This window comes from Myotis nattereri (assembly GCF_964212035.1).
Source record: "Myotis nattereri genome assembly, chromosome: 19".
Classification (NCBI taxonomy): domain Eukaryota; kingdom Metazoa; phylum Chordata; class Mammalia; order Chiroptera; family Vespertilionidae; genus Myotis; species Myotis nattereri.
Genome location: NC_138095.1, coordinates 12,964,212 through 12,978,757, shown reverse-complemented (window position 1 = coordinate 12,978,757; position 14,546 = coordinate 12,964,212). Strand labels below are relative to the sequence as shown.

Genomic DNA, 14,546 nt, shown 5'->3' with positions numbered 1-14,546 from the left:
TGCGGTTTAAATGATGTTTACTCAGGACTCCATATTGATATACTTTCAATCCATAATCATTTGTGAGTGAGTAGGAGTCACTGAGTAACAGTTAATTCCTTGGAATTAATTGTACTTAGCAATGAACTAGTTTGCTTTTTAAAAAATACATATATATATATTTTAATTTCAGAGAAGAAGGGGGAGAGAGAGAGAGAAAAATCAATGAGAGAATCATTGATCGGCTGCCTCCTGTACACCTCCCACTGGGGATTGAGCCCACAACTTGGGCATGTGCCCTTAACTGGAATCGAACCTGGGACCCTTCAGTCCACAGGCCAACCCTCAATCCACTGAGCCAAATCGGCTAGGGCAGGGGTGGGCAAACTTTTTGACTCGAGGGCCACAATGGGTTCTTAAGCTGGACCGGAGGGTCGGAACAAAAGCATGGATGGAGTGTTTGTGTGAACTAATATAAATTCAAAGTAAACATCATTACATAAAAGGGTACGGTCTTTTAGTTTTATTCATTTCAAACGGGCCGGATCCGGCCCGCGGGCTATAGTTTGCCCATGGCTGGGCTAGGGCAAGTTGTGTGTGTGTGTTTTTAAGTTTTTATCTTTTTTTTAAATTTAAATTTTATTTTTTAAATTGATTTCAGAGAAGAAGGGAGAGAGAGAGAGAGAGAGAAACATCAAAGATGAGAGAGAACCATTGATCGGCTGCCTCCTGCACGCCCCCCACTGGGGATGTGTCCTTGACCAGAATCAAATCCAGGACCCTTCATTCCACAAGCTGACGCTCTATACACTGAGCCAACCTTCTCAGGGTGAACTAGTTTGCTTTTGAGTAGAGGTATTTATATTCTATAAGGTTGGGTAACTAACACAGTAGAGCAGTGAGTGTGTCTGGTATTGGTGTTTTATATGTCAGCAGGTGAAGGGAGTTTTACAAATGATGCTTTGCCAGTGTAAGTGTCCTGAATCCACTAGGTTTTGGGGTATGGAGAAAAGCATTGTGTTTTTTATCCTGAATTCAAGCTTCCCAGAAAGTTGGGACAATTTCAGCCTCCTTTAACCATATACTTTGTAAATGTTTCTCTACTAAAATATAATTGGCCCGGCCAGCGTGGCTCAGTTGTCGACCTATGAGCCAGGAGGTCACGGTTCGATTCCAGGTCAGGGCACATGCCCAGGTTGCGGGGCTCAATCCCCAGTGTGGGGTGTGCAGGAGGCAGCCAATCAATGATTCTCTCTCGTCATTGATTCTATCTCTTTCTCCCTCTCCCTTCCTCTCTGAAGTCAATAAAAATATATATATGTATATATAACTAGAGGCCCGATGCACGAAGATTCGTGCAAGAATAGGCCTTCCTTCCCCTGGCTGACAGCACTGGTTTCCCTCCAGCACCCAGGACCCAGGCCTTCACTCTGGCTGCTGCTTCCCGCCTTTGCTCCAGGGCTAGGAGCCACCTCCTGCCTTCGCTCCAGGCCGGCCACCGCCATCTTTGTCGCGTTAATTTGCATATTCCCTCCTTATTGGCTGTGGGCGCTGCCATCTTTGTTGCAAAGTGATGGTTAATTTGCATATTCCATCTTTATTAGATAGGATTGGGACATTTTCATAGGAAAGTATACTCAGTTATTGCAACATTTGGGACCTTTTCTTAAGGTTTTTACTATAACAAAAACATTTGTCTTAGTGCTTGGACCTTTTCTGATCTTGTTACAACTCTAAAGTTGACTTTGAGTTTTTTTTTACCAGCACACATGAAAATATTCTCATTCCATTTGAGAAGTATCACTGAATGCTTAAATATTTGTTTTCTTTGCTGCAGTAGTCAAGCTTATAGAACCATGAAGACATCCCTTCTGAGCACAGACTCTTTATCCCACCATCTTGAGAGTTTCCCTTTGGCCGAAACCGGTTTGGCTCAGTGGATGGAGCGTCGGCCTGCGGACTGAAAGGTCCCAGGTTCGATTCCGGTCAAGGGCATGTACCTGGGTTGCGGGCACATCCCCAGTGGGAGATGTGCAGGAGGCAGCCGATCGATGTTTCTGGCTCTCTATCTCTCTCCCTTCCTCTCTGTAAAAACTCAATAAAATACATATAAAAAAATTAAAAAAAAAAAAGAGAGTTTCCCTTTGAATGGCACATAGACCTGGAAGCAGTTAAATCTAAGCTCATCCTGTGCCCTGCACTTTGTCTTGCTTTACTTAGGTATTGATCCACTTGTCTACTCAGTTGCCAGGGAGATACCTGGGGGAGCCAGGCTCCTCTTTTCTCCCACATCTAGCTATTTGCCAGATTCTGCTGGACTATATATGCCTTTATCCCTGTTCACTGCCTGTCTTTTCTCCATCCCCACTGCCACTCCCTTGTGGTGGGATACCTGCATCAGATTCCTAGTGGTTTCTTTTTACTCCTCACCAGTCAGTCTGTTCTCAGTCCCACATGATCCCTAATCAGTAGTTCATCCAAGAGAAGTGCACATGTCCAGGCCCTACTCTCAGAGATTGGAACCAAATTGAGTAGGTCAGGACTGTGTATTTAAAAATCCACATTCTTTACCATATTTCTTCAAAGTCTGGTCTTTCCAGTCTTTTCTTTTCCCACTGGTCCGTGGAATCCCGCTCTACACACCCTGGGTCTCTTGAGGGTGTCCCTGTCTCTTCTCTGCACCAGGGTAACTTCTTGTCTTTTAAAACTCAGCTTCAAGGAACACCTCCTCCTTGAGCTCAGTAAGGGAGAAGGGCATGTACCCAGAACAAAGAAATCCTGGTCTGTCCACTATCTGCTGGATGCATGTGCCCGTTGAATAATGGCCTTCGGGGGAGGGAAAGACCCCCTGACATGTCTGAACTTAGTCTGACTTTTCAGAATGAGCAGGGTTTTGGTAATTGAAGAGAAAAGGAGCCTGGCAGTCAGTGAGGTTGAAAATAGCTTTCATTCCTGAGAATGGATGTGGGCCATGGTGATGAGAGATGCCCTGAGGAACCCTAGTCACACTCTACCTCTCCCCCAACATGGCTGCTGACCTTGTGCTGTCCCTCCTTGGGGTTTAGTTAGGCAAGCCTCTGAGGTGCTCTCCAGAAGCATTGGGGAACTGGCCTGGTTTTACTCTAGGCTGGCATGCCCAGCACACTTGGCCCTCCAGAACTAGGGGCCGTCCCTCCCTCTGCCTTGGCCGGGCTAAGTTCTTCAGCCAGCCACTGGAAGAGCTGCCTCTACGTGCAGGGGTATCATGAAGGGAGATGTTGATGGGCTTAAGGACAGGTGGCAGAGAAGCCATAGCTTTTCAGTTGAGGGATCCGGTGTATCCCCTCTGCAGCATCTGTGACAAGCGGCAGGCCTCTCACTTGTGAGGGCTTTTGCCTGTGTGTGTATCCTCTGGCCAGGCTCCTCATGTCTGTTCTTGAGGACATAGATCAGCCATGGGCAAACTACGGCCCGTGGGCCACATCCGGCCCGTTTGAAATGAATAAAACTAAAAAAAAAAAAGACCGTACCCTTTTATGTAATGATGTTTACTTTGAATTTATATTAGTTAACACAAACACTCCATCCATGCTTTTGTTCCGACCCTCCGGTCCATCTTAAGATCCCATTGTGGCCCTCGAGTCAAAAAGTTTGCCCACCCCTGGCATAGGTAATTTTAATCCTCTTCCCAATTAAAAAGGGGGGTGGGGGGGAAGAGTCTTTTATTAGGGGCAAAGCTATTGAGGGAGAATACAGCTTAGTGGTTAAGAGCTCAGATTCTGGAGTTTGAGTCCTGGGCCTGCAGTGTCTTAGCTGAGTGAACCTGGGCAAGTTACTTAACCTCTCTGCACATTAGTTACTTCATCTGTGTGTGCAGGTTAGAGTTAATATGCATCAGTGTTTAGAGGAATGCTTGACACATACTAAGTGCGAGTTACATGTAGATATTATTTTTGGGAGTGAGGAAGACATATTCAAGGGCAGTGAGAAGAGCAGCCTGGCAAGAGAGGAGGTTTGGAGGGATGATAGGAGTGGTGCTGAGGCCAGGTAGGGGCAGGCTGGCCTACATGACCTCGCCATCGAGGCAGAGCCCATTCTCTTAACCTGCAGTGCTCTCCTACCTCTTGAAGAAACCTGTTCTTAGGTGAGAAGTTTACTGAGACAGCTGTGTGAATGTCTTGTTTTTTTTGTTTGTTTGTTTTTTTTAAAATATATTTTATTGATTTTTTACAGAGAGGAAGGGAGAGGGATAGAGAGTTAGAAACATCGATGAGAGAGAGAAACATCGATCAGCTGCCTCCTGCACATCTCCCACTGGGGATGTGCCCGCAACCAAGGTACATGCCCTTGACTGGAATCGAACCTGGGACCTTTCAGTCCGCAGGCTGACGCTCTATCCACTGAGCCAAACCGGTTTCGGCGAATGTCTGTTTTTAAGACGTTTACTTTTTCCAACAAAATCAAAAGGCTCTGGAATTCAAAATTTGTCTTCCCAGTATCTCGGAAACTCCCTGTGTATTTGTTCTTCCTGTTCTGAATGTACATACAGTGTAGTGACAATTGCTGTGTCCAAAGGTGAGCCCAGGTGCTATGGAAGGCAGCAAAAGGTGCTGACATGGGAGGGGGGTTTGAAGGCAACTCTTCTTTTAAAAAAAAAATTTATTTTTATTGATTTCAGAGAGGAAGGGAGAGGGAGAGAGAGATAGGAACATCAGTGATGAGAAAGAATCACTGATTGACTGTCTCCCGCATGCCCCCTACTGGAGATCAAGCCCACAACCCAGGCATGTGCCCTTGACTGGAATCGAACCTGGGACCCCTCAGTCTGCAGGCTGACGCTCTATCCACTGAGTCAAACCAGCCAGGGCTGAAGGCAACTCTTTTTTTTTTTTTTAATATATCTTTTATTAATTTTCTACAGAGAAGAAGGGAGAGGGATAGAGAGAAACGTCGATGAGAAAGATCTATCAGCCACCTCCTGTACGCCCCCCACTGGGGATGTGCCCGCAACCAAGGTACATGCCCTTGACCGGAATCGAACCTGGGACCCTTCAGTCCGCAGGCTGACGCTCTATCCACTGAGCCAAACCGGTTTGGCTGAAGGCAACTCTTGAATGAGTAGTTGCAGTTCCAGAAATAATAGTTTTGTCTTTTCTTTAGCCTTGAAGCAGAAAAGGTGAAATGTTGCTTCTGATATTCCATTCCTCCTCTTGCCACTCCATAGTCTTTCTAGAATTCCAGAGCTTCTAGAGGCCCCTACAGACAGGAGGCTGAGGCTTATAAGGTGCCATCCACAGGTGCACTCACTGACTGCCCAGCTCTTCCTGCTCTCAGGATCTTACTCCTGCTTTTCACATGGCTGCTTTGGTTTTTAAGGAGGGACAGGGTGGAGTGTCGGATTCATTTTGGATAAGGTGGTGGTTTGGGTTTTGTTCTATTTTAACAGTTCCAGGTCTGTGTTGATTATAGTTTTCTGTGCTTCATTATCTTGTCAGATTTTAAAAACATATAAATTTTTATTGATTTTAGTGAGAGAGGAAAGGGAGGGGAGAGATAGAAACATTAATGAGAGAGAAACATCAATTGGCTGCCTCCTACATGCCCCCTACTGGGGATTGAGCCCACAGCCTGGGCAAGTGCCCTGACCAGTGACCTCTTGATTCATGGGTCTATGTTCAACTGCTGAGCCAAACAGGCTGGGCTATCTTGTCAGACTTTGCTTGTACTTCTTACTAGCATAGTTCAGCAGAGAAGTGAAATACTGTTTTGACAAGTCCCAGCCCAGGAGGTACATTTGCCATCAAAGTCACTAATGTTAAAGCCAGTGCTCATGGTGCTACTCTCTGTCTTTCTAAGAGGGGATGCTACCTGACTGTCATGGGGTGGGGGAGAGGTTGTATATAACTCAGAAGTTGAACAGCCTCTGAGCCCTTTCTGAGATGGTTTGTAAATGTCTGCTTCATACTAGTGTACCTGTTGTTAAGAAAAATCAGCACAACTAAACTTACAGAAGGATCCATCACATGGTTTACACAAGCAGTCGCCATTCTCACTTGTCCTATTGGAGGCTCTGTGTCATTGGCTCTAGTGTGGACAGACTTGAAGAGGTTGTGTCCCAGCCCTGGAAGAGCTCTCAGTCTGGTGAGGGTGCTGGACTCGAGTGTATGATGTAGGTCAAGAATGCCAGGCACACCCATGTTCAGATGGAGACAAATACATTCCAGGAGTGAGGCTGCTGGCTGGAAGCTGACTGGAGCTGGCATGAGAGCTTGCTCAGCGGGGGCTTGAGCCGCGCTTGTCCAGAGGTGTGTGGGTAGTGCATGCCTTCAAGCCTGTGCTGAGAGTCCTTTTCAGTCATGTCTTCTTAGGATTACTTCTTCTTTTTTTCTTTTTCTTTTTTTTTCTTTTAAATATATTTTATTGATTTTTTACAGAGAGGAAAGGAGAGGGATAGAGAGCCAGAAACATCGATCAGCTGCCTCCCGCACATCCCCCACTGGGGACGTGCCCGCAACCAAGGTACATGCCCCCGACCGGAATCGAACCTGGGACCCTTCAGTCTGCAAGCCGACGCTCTATCCACTGAGCCAAACCGATCAGGGCATCTTTTTTTCTTTTTTTGTAACCCTCACCCGAGGATATTTTTTCCATTGATTTTTAGGGAGAGTAGAAGAGATTGATTTTTAGAGAGAGAGAGAGGGAAAGACAGAGAGAAACATGGATGTGAGCGAAACACATCAATTGGTTGCCTCCTGCACGAGCCCCAACCAGGACCTGAGCTGGGGAGAAGCCTGCAACCAAGGTACATGCCCTTGACTGAAATTGAACCTGGGACCCTTTGGTCTGCAGGCTGACGCTCTGTCCACTGAGCCAAACCGGTTAGGGCTAGAATGACTTCTTGACAAGTGGCCCACTTCCCTGGAGTAGTGTGCTGTGGCCAGATAACAGGGACCTGAGGTCAGATCTTGATTTATGCCTTGTACTCGTTTGTAACTTTTTTAAAAAATATATTTTTATTGGTTTCAGAGAGGGAGAGATAGAAACATCAGTGATGAGAGAGAATCATCGATTGGCTGCCTTCTGGTCGCACCACACTGGGGACTGAGCCTGCAACCCAGGCATGTGCCCTGACCGGGAATCGAACTCAAGACCTCCTGGTTCATAGGTTGATGCTCAACCTCTGAGCCATGCTGGCTGGGCTCGTTTGTGTCTTCACCTTGAGCCTCAGAGTTCTGATTTCCCAAAAGGGATAATAGAATCTTCATAGAGTTATGAGAATAGCTAAGTGTTTTAGTTGTAATAATAAGTAAGTGTAAGATAGCTAACATCCTGCTGCCCCATGGAAGGGGTAATGTGTTGGTGTGGGCCTCCCTCCCTTTGCTGAGTATTAATTGAAATAAGAGAATTGTGTTTGGGGCTCTGAAGCCTTATGTTTAGATTTACAGTATTTAATTACATTGAAGTAATGATTTATTGTCATTGCCACTGGTTGCTTTGTGCAGTCTTGGAAAGTGCATTTCTGTCAAAATTAGTTACTTTTCTACTGTCTCATAAAAACAAGGAGTAGGTCTTGCATATTACTAAATCTCCTACCAATTGTGTAACTGGTATTTTGAGAGGGATCCTGTACTTAGATTTAAGGCAGATTTGTGTTATTTTCTCTCAGACACCCGGCTCCATCTGCCAGGTTTCATTTTGCCTGGCCAGGAGGAGCCTAGAAACGTTCCTTGCACAACATAAACATTTAATGATTAGTTGTGAAGGGCTGGTGTAAATACTGCATACGTTCATGCTTTTGTCATTATAAATCGTGGAAAGTGCTATTCCAGAGCAAGCTAAGCCCTCCCAGGATCCTACTCCAAAAATAGGAGCCTCTACACTGCCTATTGCCAGTGTAAGTGTTCACCACCCTGACTGCTTTGTGTAGCTGATATTATGAAGGGAATGATTTCTGGCTCTGGCTCTAGTCTGGCCCTGCCCTGTACAAGGTCTGTAACTTGGGCCTTGTCTTTATCTAATCTATAAAATGAAGCCAATATGTCTGATTTGCTATCTCGGATGTTGTGAACTTTCAGTCATATCCTATGAGCTATAAACATTGCAGGGTGTTGTTATAACCAACCACTTCTTCTTACCCTTTCTCAGTGTCTTGCTGCTGCTTTTCATGTGGCTGCATTTGGTGCATGCTTCTTGCACCAAAGGCATGCACCTTCCCTAGCATCACTCCATTCTTGTTCTTTGTTAGGATTTTGAAGGTGATGACACCCTAAGCTGATCCCCTCCAGAGGCAATTGTGGTGATGTGCTGTTAGCAAGCCCCTGCCTTTTTGTTTGTTTATTTTAAAATTGAGATATAATCGATAAGGGCATTTCTGAAAGCTTTGTGCTACCACCTAAAAATTTATATCTAATTTAAGACCCCATGAGTTCTGGTCATAGACCGATTTTTTTGGTTGTTTTGTTAATCCTCACCCAAGGATATTTTCTTTTCCCATTGATTTAAAAAATATATATATTTGTTGATTTCATAGATGAAGGGCGAGGGAAAGAGAGAAACATCAATGATGAGAGAGAATCATTGATTGGCTTCCTCCTTCATGCCCCCTACTGGGGCTCGAGCCTGCAACCCTGGCATGTACCCTAAACCCGGGACCCTTCAGTACGCAGGCCAATGCTCTATCCATTGAGCCAAACCAGCTAGGACTCCCATTGATTTTAAAAAAAAACTTTAATGTTGAAAGTATTACATTTGTCTTCCCCCCCCATTGACCTCTTTTAGCACCATTCCCCCGCCCCCACCGACCCACCCACCCCTGCCTTCACCACCCTATTGTCTGTGTCCTTAGTCTTTTCCCATTGATTTTTTAGAGAGGTTGGAAGGAAGGGAAAGAGACAGAGAGAAAGAAACATCAATGTGAGAGACACATCGATTGGTTGCCTTCCCCAGCGTACCCCTACCAGGGCCAGGGATCCAGCCTGTAACTGAGATATGTGCCCTTGACTGGAATCGAATCCGGGACCTTCCAGTTGCAGTCCAGTGCTATATTCACTGAGCCAAACCAGCTAGGGTAAAACTTTATTATTTTAAGAAATATGGTGATACAATTTTGGGAGGGAGTAAAACTACCATTAATTGAGTACTTACAGAGGTGTTGTGCTAAGCACCATATAACATTTTTTGTAATTTTCATTAGGGCCCTGTGAAGTAGGTTTCTTACATTTTTTTCAGGTAAGATGGTAGACTTTTTGGAGCTTCAGGTTGGTGTGGAGGGTGGGGCTGGTAGGGTTGAGGCCAGCCCTGCCTGACCCAGAAGCTTCTGCTCTTTCTAGTCCACTGATTATTTGGCAGCTGTTGAAGCAACCGTCTGCCAGATCAAATAGTGTTTCTATGTATAATATGTAAAATAAATGTTGAAGAGCATGGTTGGAGATTGGGATATTCTGATCCTATTACCTACAGGAATCTTCAGAATAGAGAACAGTAAAATAAGCCCTGTAAGCTGCAATCAGCATTCACTCCTTAAAGTTGTTCTTATTGATTTTTTATTAGAGAGAGAAAGAAACATTAATGTGAGAAGGAGACATTGATTGGCTGCCTCCTGCACACCTCCCACCTGGGATTGAGCCCACAACTCGGGCCTGTGCCCTGACCAGTAATCAAACCAGCAGCCTTTTGGTACATGGGACAACACCCAACCAATTGAACCACACAATGGCCAGGGCAGCATTCACTTTAAAAAATAAAACAACTTCAGAACTTACATAGTTTCCATGCACCTGGCCCTGATAGATGTTAATTCTTGTACGTATGTGTGTATTTAAGTATATTTTTATTGATTTCAGAGAGGAAGAGAGATGGGGAGAGAGATAGAAACATCAATGATGAGAGAGAACCATTGATCGGCTACTTCCTGCATGCCCCCTACTGGGGATGAAGCCCACAACCCCGACATGTGCCCTTGGCCAGAATCCACAGGCCAACATTGTATCCACTGAGAAAAACCAGCTGGGGCGATGTTAGCTCTTTTAGAAGCTTATTTCTAACTGGAAATGGCACTCAGTGTCTTCCTTGCTAGAAGGCTCCAGTTGGATGAGTGCGGTGGTTCTTAAGCAGGGCGCATATCATTGTCACCTGAGGATCCCCAGGCACAAGTGCTCAGCTGAACTCAGGAGGTTCTGATTCTACAGATCTATAGGGGGCCTGGGCACGAGTCCATCTTTCTTTTCCCTCCTTCTCTACCCCCTCTGCCCCTGACCCACCCCCACCTCTCCATGGGTGTTGAATAACTTCCCAAGGGGCTTGGGCACATACCCTGGAGAAGTCCCCAATGTTAATACTCTAGCCAAACTCTAAAACTTCCCTAAAACTTTCCCCTGTGATTTCTAATGTTTTTGAGTACATTTCCCACACACAAATGCCTGTTCTCTTCTCTCTAGAAGTTTGGCTTCTCCCATCATTCAAGGCCCATCTCAGAGCTTCTCTTCTATGAAGCTGTTACCCTCTGCTGTTGCCTGCTGGGCCACCCATGCTCTTACCTGCAGGCTTCTACAGAGCAGCGCTTCTCTCTCAGTCCAGCCTCAACAGCCAAGAAGATGGCATTCAGCTTTACTTCCTGTAGTTCTCTTGGGGCACAGAGCACCTTTGCCTACTTTGCAAATGAAAATTACAGGATGATAAGGAATATGCTTTTGAAAACTACAATCACCCCCTACCTTGAGACCTGCTGGTCCAGAGTAGTGATAAGACATCTGAAGCAGCCCTGACTTGCACAGCTGATTTTTCCTCTGTCTGGATTTCTTAAAGAGGACCGCAGCCACAAACGATACTTTGCCCGAACTTCGTTGCACACATTTGAGTTGTGTGACAGAGTGCTTACTGTGTACAACTGTACCCTGTCTCTCACTGTTTGAGCTGAGCCTTTTGTGCAGGACTTGGAGCAGTGCACTCCTGCTGGGGCCAAGGCCACCTCCCTGTTGGTTCCTGCAGAGCTGTTAGGCAGTGGCTCTTCTCTGCTGCATGCCACACTTTGACCTGGAGTGAGCATCAAGCTCTCTGAGCTGCAGTTTGTGGGGAATGAGCTTTTCCCCCTTTGAAGAGCTGATAAGCACACCCGGGCTCTTTTTCACGTCCTGCAATACACACATGTGGGCTCAGAGATGGACCTCATTGTGAGAAGCATTGCTCTTCCTCATCACTTAACCTGGCTGGGCAGCCTGCTTACCCCCACGGGGAGAAGGAACGTGTGAGTTGCCTGGTTCTGCTTTCCTTTGAGCTCTTGGTTTGTCAGCCCCAAGCAGCTGACGGGACTGCCTCTTGCTCTGAGCAGAACTGAAACAAACCTTTGTGGGGCATATTTTGTAAAGTTTCTGTCATTCTTGGCTATAGCTTTCCTGACTTTGTTCTTCTGGAGTGCCCTCTCTCACACTTTTTCTTTGTTGGGTCCTTTCATCTATCATTTGAAATTTGAACTCTGAGTTTGCATTGGTTTCATTACATTCCTTCCCCAGTTCTTCATTCTCAGGCTCATTCTCAGTACAGGGGTGCAGCTTTGCTTGAGGGTCTGTCAGTACTCTTGAGTCATCTTGCCTTTTCGAGTTTCATACCTTCAGATGAATCTATCTTTTCTCTGAATGACTTGAATCCATCTTCTCTAAGTTGTTCTCCTCAGTGGAGGTGTTATTGGCATTTTGGGTTGAATAGTTCTTGTCTGCACGATCATCTTGTGCAATGCAGGACTTTTAGCAACCTGGCCCCTGGTAGTGCCAATGGTTCTCAGCAACTGGACTCTTCAGGACATTGGGAAATCAGGGTGGGGTGGTATCACAATGTCTGGCATCTAATGGGCGGGGCTGGGATGCTCAAGTGCTGAGTTCTGCTGGATGCTGGCACCACCCTGTTGAGAAACACTGTCCTAGGGGGCTGCCTAGTGTCCCCTGGAGATTAGGGACGGACTTGCTTGTTTGTTTGTCTTGGTTTCTTTCACTTCTGTCTTATAATTAGTACTTCCTTGTTGGTTAGAATTATGCAAAGGATGTTGCCTCTTCCGTCTTGGTGAGGTTAACTTGAGAGCAAGGTAAGTTGAATGTATTTCTGGTAGTTGCGCTTTGGATTCCCTGAGCCTCCCAGCCCTGCCACCATTGGGGCTGCCTTTTCGTTGGCCAGGAGGTGTGTGGCCTCCTCCTCCCACAGTATGACTTTAGTCTTTGTTCATATATCTCTTGCTATCAAAGCACCAGTGGGTGCTTTTCCTCACCCCTATGCACAGTGCTCTCTTGTTCCTCCCTTTCTCTTGAACAAGATGCAATTTTTCTTTTGTTGTTTTTTTCCCTTTTTTTATATAAGATTCAGTTTTTCACTGCTGTATTGCAGTTGACCCCCATCTTGGCATATTTTTGTAATTCTTTTGAAATTTACATTCTTATATTTATCATCCATACTTCATGTTGTTAGTATATGGATTTCTGAAGTCATAAAATATAGTTTCATATTTTAAAATGTATTTTGTCCCATGGATATTGAATATATTCTCCTGTTGTTTCTTCGGTTTTGATTGTCTAATTTTGAAGTTCTATCTGAAATTTTTTCCTGTCTACATTTTTGATAGCTGAGTAGGACTCGGCCCTTAAGGACATGATATCTTTTGTCTCTGGCCATGCATCTTAACTCTAATATCTTGAGCCAAGTACCAGAAAATCAAAATACATAGAGATCCCTTCCCATTCCAGAGCCCCCTTTTCTTCCCCAAGCCCCAGCTTCCCATCTATTCACTATCCTGAAGTGTTGGGGCTTCTGAGGTTTCCTGATTCCTGTCCTCACACCTGTCCTCACAGAGCTTACGTTCTGTTTGGAGAGGAGTGGGCCAAGGTGGTCGTGTGGGTGTGCAATCTTTTCCCCTTCCTTAATCTGCCCAGACTGCATAATTCCCAGGTGAGCATTTCTGATGAGTCCCAGGCATTAGTAGGAGGACTAGTTAGCAAGTGGTCTGTCAGGTTCCATGCTTTCCCTCCTGCAGGCTCAAGAAAAGGGTCCAGGCCACCCCTTCCTCTACTGCAGGGGTCACAGCCGTTGCCGCTAGCATCTTCCCTCACTGAAGCTGCACATTGCTTAGACATGGAATTCAGTCTCTCAGTGGCAGTGGCTCTTGTCCACTATAGCTTATTTAAAATCCGTTTCAAACTTCACCACCCTACACTTGCTGGACCAGAATTTTCCAGGCTGGGGCCCAGACCTAGACAGTTGTAGTGGGTAGCTAAGGTTGAACAAGCAGCAGGACCCTGTGGGAAGAAATTTGGGCTTGTCATCTGCCCTGAGGTGCCACTGTGGCCCCCTGTCTCTTGCATGTTCATTCGACATGCTGTCTTTCTCAGCCCACTCCATGCCAGGCATCGCACATCCTCCAACCTAGAACCTGTAGCACTGGCTCAGTTGCCCTTCTTTGGGAATTGTGTCCTTAGGGTGCCTTGTAAACTGTCAGCTGTGTGATCGGAATAGGGGGTATAGGTACCTTTTGGTTTTGATGTGGGGACTCAGAGCCTCCATGCCATTGTGAGCCAGAGCACCAAAACAAGGAGGTTCCTTCCAGGTCTGGTGGGGTTCACAGGTTGGACCACCAAGGAGGAAGCCAGACCAGTGAGTAGGCTGTCCTTCCAGTGCAGCAGAGGAGGCGGGCTCAGCTGGGTGGTGCTCCGGGGTTGCAGAAGGGAAGACACCCAAAAGATGTAGAGGAGGCTGTTGTGCCATGGATGAGTGGCCGGATTGGGGAGTTGGGGGGCAACACATCACTCCAGGTATCTGAGAATGGAGGACGCTGGGCTATAACACCTACTGGATGTTCACTTGAGTTATTGGGAAAACAGCGGGAAATGTCTGGTTGGTGCACAGTTGATAGACAATTCTAGACCAAACACATGTCAGGCAGGGCCTTGAAGTAGTCAGGGTGGTCATTCTTTCCGGATGAGATGGTGTTGGCTGCGGTGACTGTATAATAATAATCCCTGATATTTGCCAGGGGTTCTGTTGCTTACAACGTGGTTTCCCCTTCATTGTCTACAGCTCTGGGTCTTGCTATCCCTGTTTTGCAGCTGAGGAAACCGAGGCTCAGTGAAGGTTTTCTGTCCCCCTCCCATCCCAGACTGGATAGTTGTTCTCTTCGCTGTGTGCCCATGCTGAGGTGGAGCCCCGAAATCGCACTTACAGCGTTGGGTAGAAAACTTTGTGGGTATGTGTGTTCTCCTGGTCCCACTTTATTCACCTTTATGTCCTCGCCGTCTGACACATAGTCAGTGCTTAATAAATCTCGTTTAGAAATCAGGTCTGTAGTACCTTTCTTGTGCCCCTGTTGTGTGGTGACAGCCCAGAGAGGAGGCAGTGCTTTCGTAGGAGCACGGTCACTTACCCTGTTGAGTACTGCGGGTTTACCGAGGTGGGGCTTGTCTTGGTCTGGGGCGTGGGTTGAGGGGACCACCGTGGCTCTGGCCTCTTACCCAGACCAGCATGATCTCGTCCACAGTGAAATGTTATCGTGGTGGTGCTGGCACTCAGTTTTTAATTTGAGGGAGTCTTAATATGTGGTGCTTTCCTCTGTTTGA

The 14,546-nt window shown here is 46.2% G+C and overlaps 1 protein-coding gene across 2 annotated transcripts in view; it reads left to right on the top strand.

The window, feature by feature from the left end:
* Window positions 1-14,546, top strand: part of UBE2L3 (ubiquitin conjugating enzyme E2 L3) — a 42,979-nt gene that overhangs the window by 11,042 nt on the left and 17,391 nt on the right. Inside the window, exon 1 of one of the 2 annotated variants that reach the window (XM_081113660.1) lies at window positions 11,100-11,200. The exons of the other annotated variant lie outside the window; for it this stretch is intronic. The gene's annotated coding sequence lies outside the window, so the exon portion shown is untranslated. Of the gene's footprint in view, window positions 1-11,099; window positions 11,201-14,546 lie in introns of those variants that run through there. 2 annotated transcript variants of the gene reach the window in all.